The following is a 13,384-nucleotide window of genomic DNA, read 5'->3' on the forward strand; positions in this document are numbered from 1 at the left end:
ACGATCCCAGGGTCCTGGGATCGAGCCCTGCATCGAGCTCCTTGCTCAGTGGGGAGTCTGCTTCTCCCTCTGCCCCTCCCCCCTGCTCATACTCTCTCTCAGTCTCTTGCTCTCTAGTTCTCTCTCTCTCAGATAAATAAATAAAATCTTTAAAAAAAGAAAGAAAGAAAGCTCCAGAGCTCCAGGCCAGCACCTCCCCCCATTCCCCCAAGACCCAGTCCCTAGTGGCCAACCAGACATGTGGCCAAGGCCAATACATCATCCTCGTCCCTGGATTTATTGCCTGCTCCCTCCATTCAGCTGAGCAGACTAGAATCCTGGGGCTCACCCTTGACAACCCCTTTGCCCTTGTCCCCTCATGTCAGTTCATCCTAAGCCTCTCCCTCTCCTTCCTAAATATCTCTCACATCTGTCCCCTCACCTCTATTCCTGCCCCCAAGTCCAGGCCACTGATGTTTACCTGGCCGGTGGCCATAGGCTCTCAGCCTCTCAGTCTTGCTTCCTCCCGGCATAGCCACATGCTCCACGTGTCCAGTAGAGCGAGCTGTCTAAAATGCAAAATGTGCATGTCTTCCCCCTCTTAGAAGAACTGGTGGGCTCCCCATGGCCTACCCAGTGAAGCCCTGGTTTCTTGGGCTAGCAGACCTTGCCCTTGGTGACCTGGCCCATTCCTCTCCAGCAACTTCTCCGGCTTCTCCCTGCCCCAACCTTCTGATCCAGACTTAGGCAACTGCTCCCATGTCCCAGGCCCACCAGGCACTCCCTTACCTCTGTGTCTTCGCAGATGCTGTTTCCAGTGTCTGGTATGCCCGACCTGGTCAGCCCCTCTCTCAGCCCACACCTGACCTCCTTATGATGTTGTCTCTGACCTCTCCAGCCCTGCTGTGGCTCCTGGGGCATCTGAACACCACTCGGCAATAATGGTCTTTGGTAGTCTGAAAATTCTGGGCGCTCTGAGGGCAGGCACGTGTCTCAGAATCCAGCTTGGCCCCTGGTAAAAGTCCACGGACCAGAGGAGCGAATGAGCATGTCCAAATGGAATGCAATGGCCAGCCCCTGTGCGGCCGTCCCTCTGGGAGAGGCCCCATGGGGTACAGGCCTCTGGAACACTCTATGCGCCAGGTCCTTGCAGAAGCAACATGCAGCTGAGCTGTGGAATTGAATTTTTTTTTTTTCTTTTTTACGCTTAGGCTGTTTTAGATGCAACGTAGGTGTGGGGTGGAGAGGCTCTGTGTGTCCTGCTCGCCTCCATCCTTGAGGGGCTTGGGGCGGAGGAGAGCAACACAGATCTGAGCGGGGGCCTAGGAGGAGATCTGGCTCCACCTCCCTGACCTTCATAACCACTCGTTTCTGTGCTCACTCCACAAATATTTATTGAGTACCTACTGTGTGCTTGGCACTATCCCAGGTGCTGGAATATACACAGTAAATAAAATAGCCTCAAAGCCCTTCCCGCCAGGAGTCAACAGTCTGGTAAGGAAGACAGACCTCAAAGAAACACATTTGAAACTGGCATATTTCCCAGGGGGAAGGGACCAGAGAGGTGATAAGATGCAGGCTACTTCAGACATGGAGTCAGACAGGCCCTCTCAGAGGGGCGAGGTTTGAGCTGAAACCTCAAAGATGGAAATAATCTTTTTTTTTTTTTAAAAAAAAAGGTGGGGGAGGCGCCTGGGTGGCTCAGGCAGTTAAGCGTGTGACTGGCTCAGGTCATGATTCCGGGGTCCTGAGATCGAGCCCCACATCAGGCTCCCTGCTCAGCGGGGAGTCTTCTTGTTACCCCCCCACACACACACACACTGGCTCGTGCTCTCTCTCACGCACTCCCTCTCTCAAATAAATGAATCTTTAAAAAAAACAAAGATAGAAATGAGCTGGTGACTCAGAGAGCTGAGGAGAGAGATCTAGGGAGGAAGCAGCCCATGCAATGGCCTGAGTGAGGCCCTGAATCCTTCTCCAAGCCTCGGTTTCCCTCTTTGCGGTGGGAAGCCTGCCTCCTCGCAGGGCTTTGGTGGGAATCAAAGGAGAAGGTTGTGTTCAGACAGACTCAGAGGCCATTTGACTCTGTTCCTGTGTTTCAGGCAAGATGGCTGCCCCCTCCTGTTTTTCCTCAGGAAGTCCCCACCACCTTCACTCTCCTCAAAAAGTATATCACCCTGGCAGGGTCTCCTTCAGCCTTATGGGCCACCTTACATCTCAGTATGAATAGGGTAATCAGAATCTATCAGGAGACCGGATTTTCGTAGATGGAGGAGAGTGCTAGGATTTGAGACAAAAGTGGGTAGAAGACATCACAGAGGGAGGGGTCCAAGAGGAGACGAGGGCTTCCTGACAACGAATCCCTCAAGGATAAGCCCAGTGCCTGGCATGGCGTTCGGAACAGAGCGGGAACTCCATCCAGGTTTGCTGAGTGAATCAACAAATGTCCAACCTCATCGGCAGATTGGAGCCTTCAGGGTAACGAGTTCTCCGGGCTGCATTTCCTACCCCATTCTCCTTGCTTTCTTCAATTCTTCTTTCCAGCCTCCCCTGCTTGTCTTGCAGGCTTTGGGGGGTATGAATGTTCTCCCTTTCCCAGTGGACATTTGGCAGAGCCAGTGGGACCGTGTGTGCGTGTGTGGGGGCATGCGGGCTGTGAAGGGGCTGGAGACAAAGGCCCCGGAGTGAGATTCAGGGCACAGCTGAACTGCCCTGAACTTTCCTTTTTGTTTTCAAGGAAACGAATAATCCAAGAACCACCCACGGGCCTGGCGGCCCTGCTAAGCAGGGCTGGAATGTGCTGCCTTTCCCGTTAGTAATTGTTTTTTCTGGTTAGCCTGTAACCCTTCCCCTCCCATTCCCCTGTCGCTGGGGAGAGGCCCTCCCTTCGGGGCATCAGCAGAGCTGGGACGGACACCTCCCCAAGGTTTCCCCACACTTTCCCACCCGACTCCCGCAGGGCGTGGCCAGTGGGCTTCAGGATCTGACCTTGGCATTGCATCACAGACCATCTGGCTGCGCTGTGATTCTTCACCCCACTCGGCTGTCTGCCTCTGCTCTCGCAAGAGGCCCTGGGGGCTGCCAAGGACTCAGGGACCCCAGAAGGGAGCCTGGTCTGGCATGGGTCCTGTGGGCCTTTGTTAGGGTGTCTGTGTCTGATTGTCGCTGCGTCTGTGATTGCGAATGAGTGTCAGCATGAGCCTGGGTAGGAATGTGAGTTTGGGGAGACGGCTGTGGTCTGGGACACTGAGGACCCGTTTGTGGCCTCCGTGTGTGTGCGTGTGTGTGTGTGTGTGTGCACAAACACGTGGACATACGCACGCTCAAGTGTGTCCTGGGAGGGAAAAGAGGCTTGCTCCTGAGCTGACTCAGCGCCTCTCTCTCCCACCACCCCGCCCAGTCACCCAGTCGAGGGCCTGAGCCTTTGCTCCAGGGAGGAGGCAACACCCTCTGCCCCCGTGTTTCTGTCATTGGCTGCCCATCCCTGCCAAAGGGAGGGGGCAAACATTGCCCCCTGGGCCCTGTCCCAGTTAAACTCCTTGTCTTTAATCCATAGGGATTCAAGAGGTCAGAGGTTTGGACTCTTTCCCGACCCTCCCAGCCAGGCCCCGTATTCTCTGGTTTGGGGGAAATAGTCTGGAGCCCTCCGGCGACATATCCTGAGGCGGCTGTAGGTCAAGACAGGCTTCGGCTCAGATGGAGAGGATTTCGGTGGAGTAAGAAGGAGCAGTGGGGGTGTCCCTCACTGTCCGTCCACACCACCCTCTCTCTGTGTCGACCACAGCTGCCTCGGCCTAAGATAGGCCTGAGATCCTGCCTTTACTTCTTAGAGGGAGCACAGCTACCTTGGTCAGGGGGCGGTGCTGGGTGGCCTGGGTGCCCCATCTCTCCGGGAGGGGCTGGGAGCTCAGACGGCGGGGACAGCCGCTGGGCCTGCTGCACCAGCCTCAGCTGACAAAGCTCTGGGTCCCAGGCTTCGGGGCCGAGGCCCGCCTGTGTCCTGAGCAGCTGGCAGAGGAGGCTGTGCCAAGGCCCGGTCCAGTATGGCCACTGAACATTTGGTGTGAATCAAAGGCTTTTCCAGCCAGGAGAGGAATGCTGCCGAGTGGGGTTTGGGAACGGGCCTGGCAGGGCAAACACTGCCCTAATTGAGGCCCTTCTAGACTTTTAATTACAAGCAGTGTTTTCCCAAGCTTCCTAAATTGACCGTGGAGACCCGCTGGTGTTATTGCCTGTGCCAGGGACAGGAAAAAAATTGTTGTGAAAGCTTTTTCAGCAAGGTTTATTTTAGCCATGTTTTGAGGTGGAAGAGCTCGCACAGTGGAGGCCGGAGCCATTTTCCTCCGAGGGCCTCCTACAGACCCAGCGGTGATGAGACTTTCAGCTAGAGCACGCTAACACACAGACAGACAGCTGGAGAGAAAGACACATGTACAATCAGACACGGTCATGGACGTGGCTGCAAATGCTGTAAACACCAGGCTGGAAATCCTGCCCAAGCCCCTGGAGCGTTTTAGAAAGGAAAACAGTGTTCCTAGCTCTGCCTGCTCCCCACCTCCACCCCCTCTGCCCCTTCAGACTGGCTGGGCCAGGGCCTGCTTCGGAGCCCCTGTCCCCTTTGCAAGGCCTGTTTACAAGGCCCAGGACAGATTTCAAACCCCAGCTGGGAGTTTCTTATGCCAGAAACCTTTGTCCTGCTCTTGTCCCAATCCCAGGGGGACGTGACTGTCTGGGAAGGAAGGCCATGCCCTTGTCTGTGGAAGAAAAGGCCCCGATGTTCAGCACTCCAGCTGAATCCTTGGGATACTTTCCGACAGAAACATCCATAGGGTTCTGGGGAGCGCGGGTCTAGGGTACAGATGCAGAAACCTGGTGTCTCTGGACATGTGAGCACTGAGCCCTGTTTGTCCATGAGAATCACCTGGATTCCAGGACTCTCTTAGGGCAACAAAATCTGGATCCCCATGGCTTGGGCCCAGGGGTGTGTATGTCATACCACAGCTCCCCATTGCATCTGGAACACTGGAAGTGCTCAGTACATGTTTGTTGAATCGGTGGATGGTTAATGAGGGGCCCTACCCCTGCCCGCCCCCGACACCCCTGAAAGACAGCAGTTTCCTCTGACAAGGGTGACCTGGGAGGGAAGCCTCAGAGGAGTCCCTCACCCTCTTTTCCTCTTTCCTTTCCTCTGGTGCTCTGCCCCTGTGGGTCCGGATACCCAGGCAGTGTCCAGAATCCCTTTGCAGCGTCCAATTGGGAGCCCAGAAATAGTGCACAGTAGAAATGGGCAGGAAGGGAGGCCAGAGATGCCTGCTCTGCCACTTTGCCAAGGATCCCTTGGGCTTGGGCAGTACCCAGACGCAGAGCCGGAGGCCAGAGGCCAGGAGCAGAGGCAGGGCCTCTAGCCGCAGCTTGGGCAGGGTGAGCCTTGGTGGCCGTTACAGGCCGTTGCTATCACCCCTTATCTGGGGCTCCGGCTCTTACACCACGTCCCCAACCGCCCCGGGAATCGGGGCCCCTGCTGCTCCCTCCCCAAACAGACCGTTACTGGGTTTCCGTTGTGTGGGGAGGGCGTGAGGGGTTGTCTGCTTAATTAATCATTTCAGGCCACCCTGGGAAACTCATTAAGCCACCTCTCAGGGCCGGGAGCAGGATACCGCTCTCAAAGTTGGAACTTTCTGGTCTGCCACGCTGGGGTCCATGTTTCCCTCCACCCATGTGCACACATGTGCATGAGAATGTGCGTCTGTGTGTGTGTGTATGTGTGCACGCGTGTGAGTATGTGTGGGAGAGAGAGCGCGCGCCGGCGTGCCCTCGTGTCTACGATTGTGTGTGTGTTTGCGTTTCCTAGATTCTGCAAGGAACTTCCCCTGATTCTTCTTAATTACCAGCCTAGAAGAAATTCAAGATGGTTAGAGCAAAGGTCAAACTCCACCTGTTTTCCCTGCACTTCATTTTCTGGCAGTTCCCACAATAGTACAGATAAGTACAAGATTCAGGCAATCTTTTCTAATTAAAGTAATTAAAAACCGGCGATGATTGCACCTTTCATCTGAACGGGAAAATATTTACTCATCCAAACTGCAGGCTCTTCAAAGCATTCAGGAGGTCTATTTTGACAAACAGATCCTCCCCCTCCCCCAGTCCATTCTCTCTCCTCCAGGACACACACACACAAAGGCTGGTTTATTTAGCAAGAGGCGGCTTGACAGGGCATCGTGGAAGCGGCTTGGGAGCCTGGGATCCTGTGGCAGGTTTTGAGCAAGTGGACAGTTTGGCCCCATCCCTGCCAGGCCCTGTGGAGAGGGTTTTTGGGGCTGTTGGGATTTTGATTTAACCAACTGGTGCTTTGCTGTTGCTCCCTCTTCTTCCCCCAGGGGTACTCCCTCAAGGGCCCCGTACCTCGCTGGGACAGCTCCCCTCTCTTTAGGCCTTGCCCTCTGAACTGGCTGGCATGGAACCTCAAACGGAAGAATGTGTAGGAGGCTCAGATCTAGTCCGTCCCACGGCCTACCTTTCCATCCTCTGACCCAACACACTTGTGTTAAATTGCTGTTTTGCACAAGCCCCTGTGCTTGATACAGCAATACTTCATCAGTGCTGAAGAACATTCTGGGGGCGTGCGGTACAGCCCCTCCCCTCAAGAAACACAGTCGCACAAACTTCTGAACAAACTGTCCTTGGCTCCCCCAGGAGAAATCAAACAGACCTCAGGCTACGGTATTTCGCTTTGAGAATTTGAGGCAAGTGTAATCACCCAATTTCCTGGCGAATGGGGTTCGGTCTCACAACCAGCAACTTTTCCCTAACGAGGGAGCTCCTCCTGGGACCCCTGCCAGTGGGGACAGAGGTGCCCTGACCTTCCAGGGTCAGGACTCTAGGGGTTGGGGTCTTTGAGGGGGAGTGAGGTGTGAAGGCGCAGAAGCACGAATGCCCAGTCCCATGGCCTGGAGCTGACCTGATCTCTGTCCCACATCACCCCCCCCGCCCCGCCCCCACTGCCAGCAGACAGGACATGCTTTGGAGCTGGTGCAGCTAGCGCTTGAAGTGGTCTCAATGGGATTATCCACTTAGAGACTGTTCCCAAATCCTCAGAATATGACATGAAGGAAAATTCTAGGAAACGGTTCCAGGAACACCCTGGCCCAGCTGTCCCCCGAGAAGGGCCTGGTTGCCTCTGCCTGCCCAGGCCAGGCTGGACAGTGTCCTCAGCATGACCCAGAGCCCTCAGCTGTCCTCCCTGCAGAGGCACGGCCTCAAAGAGCCAGTGTGGGCAGATCCGTATCTGTGGGAGCATGCTGTTCTGGGGGGCTGGGTAGGAAAGAGCAGTCTGCGTGGGTGCTCTGTGCCTGGCCTGTTGGTATATGGATGGGCTTACCTTGCACCCAGAACAGCCTCCCCAGAGAGTGGGGGTGAGCCTGTGGGGTTCTCCCAATCTGCACGCTCACTCTGAGTCAACCGTGTTTGGACTCTGGACTCCGGCTAAGCCCCAAACCTCCCTCTTTCCCAGCCTTGCCTCTCCCGTCCCGGCTCTTGGGCCACTCTCAGAAACACATCCGCTGGCACAGCTAAAGCAAAGGGTCCCCGCGGCCCACCTCATATCTCAGGGGTCTTCATTCGGGCCTGACCCCAAATGGACTCTTCTTGCTGGTCCCAAACACCACGGGAGACCTGCGAGAAGCCACGAAAGCTGGGGTTTCTCTCCCAGGAATACTGTCTACCTTTGTGCGCACATGCCCGGCCCACAAAGACGGCAGCAGCGCAGGGATCCTGGGGTCCGGAAGCCCCTAGCCAGAGCCCAGGTGGGGACCTTCGTTTGTCTCCAGGTCACCCCCACCCTGTCCTCCTCCCAAGCTCAGTCTAACCCTCCTGCCCAGGGAGGGGCGGGGGGCCCTGACTGAGCCTGCAGGCGGCCCTCAGTGGGCCTGGGCTCCCCCAGTTGGACTCATCGAATTGTGTTTGATCAAACTTAAGCATTGGGTGATTATCTTGCTCAGTGGAAACTGGAAACAGTCCCCAGGGGACTGGAATCCTTATTGCAAAAATAAATTTTCCCTCTGGACCTAACTAGCTTTTGTAATCTTGCTTTCTCTTGCATTCTGGCTTTTTTCTTTCTTTCCTTTTTTTTTTTTTTCTTTTTTGTTCTTTCTAGTATCCCAACCTGCTTTTATCTTCTTGCTTTCCTCCCACCAAGCCCCAAACAAACGTCCCAGTAAACAAACTCTCAGGCCATGCTCTTAAAGAGACAGCGCATGCTTATTGCCAGCTGGACAGCTGATCCTGCTTGGGCGGGGGGGAGTTTGGGGGTGTCAAAGATCACCATGGGACACTCACAGGAAGAAGCTGGCTTAAGGCAGTTTACCAAAAAATTTCCCTAGGAGACGTCGCTCCTTTCCCACACCTCGTTGGAAGACAGAACAGGAGGGAGCACTTGGGTTTCTCTACAGCAGAGGTCTCTGAGCGGTACTGGTGAGGTATGACTATGAGACTATTGTTTTCTTTGTCTCTAGAATCCGAGAGGATTCCTTTCTTTTCAAGGGTGATTCAAAAAAAAGTATTTTCCTGTCAAACTTCCTGCTCCCCCCACTACCAGGCCAACACATCGATAATATCGAACAAAGGGAAAATCTGAGACAAATCTAGCTTGCACACAGCTTTCCTGGAACTTGGCTGCTTGCGACTCGGAGAGGCTCTGGTCTTAATTTGTATTGTTTGTGTGCTGCGGGGTTGGTGCGCTGAAGTCACTGTGGGGTGGGGGGTAAGCGTGTGCGTGAGTGTGCACGTGTGTGTGCACGAGTCTGCACGCGTGCCAGGCTGCTGCCTGGAGGGCCTGTGCCCTGAACGGGGGTCTCCACGGCACTGGGTATGTGGACTAAGATGAGGACGCTTGTCACTTCCCACCCAAATTGTCTGGATTGAAAAGATCGGCGGTTCTTGGAGGGGCTTGGGGGTGCTCTGCTCATCTCCATCCACCAAGTGGCCCAGCCCCGCACGGGAGGCGTCCAGGCCAGGATCCCATGCAGGTCAGGGGGCACCGAGGTCCTGCATCTGTAAGAGCTCCCTGGCAAGGCTGAGCGGCTGGTCCCAGCCCAGGTCTGAGCAGCAGGCGCGCGCGGGGGCCATGGTCCTGCTCCTCACCATGAAGACAGCGCCCCCGCACCCTTTCCTCGTCTCCTGCTTCAAGGGCTGGCCTCCACCTGGCGCAGGCGCAACCGCTGACACCCCCAAACCACAGACTTCTGTGGAACAAAGCCTAACGAAGGTGGCTTTTCCTCTTTAAGAGAATACATTCCTCAGCGGGACAGTGGCCCCCAGGGCTCTCTCCCACTCCCACTTGGAAGCCAGGCAGAAAAATTGCCTGGTGGGCAGGATTATGGGATTAGTCAACTTTCCCAAAACAGGCCCAGAGGCTCTGGGTCCGAAATGAGTTTTGGTCTGAGCCTTTCCCTGTGATTAGTGACAGATGTGTCAGTGGGCCCTCCCTCCTCCCTCTCCCAGCCTCGCTTCTTCCCTGAGTGCTAGTAACTAGCTATGTTACCTTAATCACAGGCTCCAGAAATCTGGGGAAAGCATGTTTCAGTGAAAATGAGCCCCTTGGTTCAGTGGCTCCAGGGCCCAAAGAGGAAGATATTAGTGATGGGCCCGACAGTCTGTTTTTGCCAATCCCTTTCCATCCCCGCCAGAGAGCAGCCCCCCTGAAGCCAGCCTGTGCTAGAGAAGCCAAGGGGGCTGGTTAGGCTGTGATGGTCTGTAGCCCGTCCAGCTTCTGCCTCCCATTCCTGCTGGCCCTCGTCCCCACCAGGTTTCTGGGCCCAGCTCCCAGAGTCCCCTTACACTCTGAGACAAGCTGACCGCCCCCCCTCCCCAGCCCTCCTTGACCTAGGCCTGTCCTGCAGTCGGTTTGTGAGCTGGCCTGCACTGTTTCCAGAGCTAGTGTTTCCCAGGAAACAAGCTCCTAAAGACCAGTCAGGGGACCATGATGCTGGGACAGTGGGATGTCCACGGATGTCCCTGTGGCAGAAGCAGGACCCAGATCAAAGCCACGGAGGCGTGCTCATAACTCCCCACGTGGGCCCAGTGGCCTTGCCTGCATTTAGAAGTTCCTTGCAGAGAAACTATACACCTACAGCCCATGGCCCTCTGTGGGGTGCTCTCCTCGGGGCTTCTAGCTCTGTAAAGGCTAGAAGTAAGGAAATGGAATTTGGTTCTTTCACTGATGCCGACAATCTCTAGAGCTTGCGGGTACTCTTTTTAGCCCCTCAGCTTCTCAAAAGTCTCCTGGTGGAGCTCACCCGGTGGTCTGGAAGTGAGGTTTTCCTGCCGTGTGCCAGCCGCTGGGGGGCTGCCTGGCCTTGGCTCCCCTGGGCTGCTAACAGCCAGGCCACACCCCGAATCCAGAGTTCTGAGCCTGGGGCAGATTCCAGAGCACAAAAGGACCCAGGGCAGAGTTCCAACAGAGCCCAGAGCTTGGGTGATGCTAACCCCTGACCAGACTGGAATGGGCGACAAGTCTGAGCTCTCCGTCTTTCCCAAAGGAAAGGCTGGCCCTTCTTTCAAGGGTAGAATATAACCTGTGAATAGCTCTCATGAGTAAAAGAAGTACGGCTCATTAAAATGTTAGAGCCAGACAGACATATGTAGACCTCACATTAGCTGCCCGCAGAATCACAGATTTCTGGGTCCTGCCTGAGAGGTTCTGATCCAGTAGGGGTGGCGCCTGAGAATTTGTATTTCCAACAGCTTCTTAAGTGTTGCTGTTGCTGAAAGGGACATGCTCTTAGAACTACAGTGTTAGTCCTCTCCCATTTTACAGATGCAGAAACCGAGGCCGGTGGGAAGAAGCAGCTTGAGCGAGGTCCCCAGGGGTGATGGTGCCCGAGAGTGAAGGTCTCCTGTCTCCCTGGCAGGAGAACTTCCACAGTCCAGCCCTGCCTGGTGGCTGTCAGCCCAGGGCCACACAACTGGTAGCCGGCCCTCCCTGCTGGCTGCCGTGGCCCACTGGGCACTGTTTAGGGCTGGCCGTGACTTAGAAAATGGGTTTGTGCCTGTGGCCCCCCGTTGGTGCTGGAAATGGAAGTGGCGTGTTTTGGCGTGTCTTGGCCTCCAGGCTGAAAACTGTTTATTTGGGCTATTAAGAACACGACTTCAGCTGAACCACAAAATCAGACGGAAACCTTTATCTTGGGTGGCACGCTCTGGGCTTCCTCCCACCCTCTTGCAGGCTTGCAGAGTGGGGCCACATTGGACAGGGTGCATCTGGGAATGATTCCCGGGCCTCCGGCCTCTGCTCTGGAAAGATTAGTCAAGTGTATCGGGGGGCTAGTCTTCTCGGTTGCCTCTATGCTGATGAGGGGAATGGAGGTATTAGGAGGGGACCCAAATTCTTTAATCGGAGACTGCAGGGCCTCTGGGGTCTCTTGAGGTGAGGGTGGGGCTTCTTCTGCAAGTGGCTGAGACATATCTTCTGGCTCATCTTCTGCTACCCGAGTGATCACTGTTTCACATTATCTCCTTGTCCTCCAGCCAAGAAACGGGTGAGTTCACATCACCCACCCCCATTCCAGCACACTGAGGGGGTGGGAGGGCTTGGCTCTGGCACCACCTGGTCCCCCCTTCAGGCCTCACCCCTCTGGGCATTCCTGGGCCTCCACCACAATGAGGGTCCATGGGTAGATAAATCAGGTGTGCGCTTATAACTCTCCTTGAAATTTAAGCTTCTTGCCACACAAAAGCCCAAGCTTCAGCCTCCTCAAGTAGATCCAAGAGGAGCCAGCCCGCTTGGCCTTATCTGGGCATGGCTGGTCACTGTGTTGAGACATGGTCTCACGATTGGGTGCTTAGGGGCTCTGTGTGGGGTGACCGAGATCTCCTCTTTCCTCCAGTTGCTCTCCCTCACCCACTTCCTCCCATGGCAGCTGAACAGGCCCTGCTCTCACACCTTCCAGGACTCCACCAGACACCCACTGGGTCCCTGCAAACACTGATAAGACTCGTTTCTAGAACCTCAGATTTTAAAATTCTACCTCTTATTTTGTTTCTAAATAATTCCTATTAGCAATCTTGTCTCCCTAGCTACACACTGTAGAAACTTCTTAAACTTTTTTTTTTTTAAAGATTTTATTTATTTATTTGACAGAGACAGCCAGCGAGAGAGGGAACACAAGCAGGGGGAGTGGGAGAGGAAGAAGCAGGCTTCCAGCGGAGGAGCCTGATGTGGGGCTCGATCCCGGAATGCCGGGATCACGCCCTGAGCCGAAGGCAGACGCTTAACGACTGCACTACCCAGACGCCCCTACACACTGTAGAAACTTCTTAAGAACTGAGTCTTCTGCCAATCACAAGCCTCCCCACCCCCACCCCTTGCCCCCATGACCCGCCAGGGGTCTGGGTTGGAGCTGATGAGTGATTTTGGCATTCACCACCTTGGCTAATGACCTTGTCACAGGGTGCGCATATGTGAGGGCTGGAGTATGGGGGGCACTGGGACACATCTGAACTCTCTTTATCTGCCTCAGCAGCTGCCTTGGGATGCACCCCCCACCCCAGCGCCCCCCTCCCCAACACACACTGGAAATGGGGTGAAGGGGCCAAATGCCCAGCAGTCGAGAGGGTAATGTCTCCCTTTGGGAAATGACTTCTCACACTCTGCCCAGAGTGGATTCCAGAGAAGAGGGGGAGGGGGGCGGCCAGAGCGTCAATGGAAACAGTGAAATCTCCAATCTGTTTCTCCATCCTGGCTCCAATCCCATTTTTTTTTTTTTTAAAAGAAGTGCAGCAAAGAAAATAAACCTGCCTGGGGCTGAGCTGAGGGTGGAGGAGGTAGAAATTAGGCAAGAGCATGAAGAATTCTGCATCGTTTCACAATTGGTCCATTGCTCCCGTATTCATACAGACCAGTAAAGACGATGGAGATAGTGGGATTAGAATGATAAAGAAGCAGCAGCAAAACAGAGTGTGAAGCTGGGGAGGACACCGTGGGTTACCCGTTAGCCTGCCAGACCAGCGGCTCAGGGAAGTGAGGGCCCTGGCCACTCCCTCACAGGCCTCCTGGTCCAGCCCACCAGCCTCCGTTTCCACCTGGGCAGCTGGAAGGTTCTGACTGTGAGCAGGCCCTTTCCCAGGTTGGGCCCTCACCATGCCCCGTTTCCTGGAGAGGCTGCGGTGGTTTTCTAAGTTGCTAGCTGAGGGGCCTAGGGGGGATAAGGGAGGCCTGCCTGGGAGTGGAGGCTGCAGCTTCGAGGCTGGGGAAGGAGGGCCAGGGGGCTGAGGAAGGAGACAAACTGGGGGAGGTGGCTCTGCAAATCTTGTCCTGTGACCTTACGCTCAGTAGACATTCCTTTGCTCTCTACAGAACAGGGAACAGTCCCAGACCAAGGAGTTTGCTCAAGATCACACAGTTCTTAAT

At 55.1% G+C, this 13,384-nt stretch overlaps 1 long non-coding RNA gene across 1 annotated transcript in view; it reads left to right on the top strand.

The window, feature by feature from the left end:
* Window positions 1-8,302: 8,302 nt before the first annotated feature.
* The window catches only part of LOC123776052 (uncharacterized), a 62,936-nt gene continuing 57,854 nt past the window's right edge, over window positions 8,303-13,384 (top strand). The window contains exon 1 of the long non-coding RNA XR_006775260.2: window positions 8,303-8,453. This is a non-coding gene — a long non-coding RNA (uncharacterized LOC123776052). The remainder of the gene's footprint in view (window positions 8,454-13,384) is intronic.

Source organism: Ursus americanus, chromosome 7, assembly GCF_024610735.1.
Source record: "Ursus americanus isolate L20-20 chromosome 7, mUrsAme1.1.p, whole genome shotgun sequence".
Lineage (NCBI taxonomy): Eukaryota > Metazoa > Chordata > Mammalia > Carnivora > Ursidae > Ursus > Ursus americanus.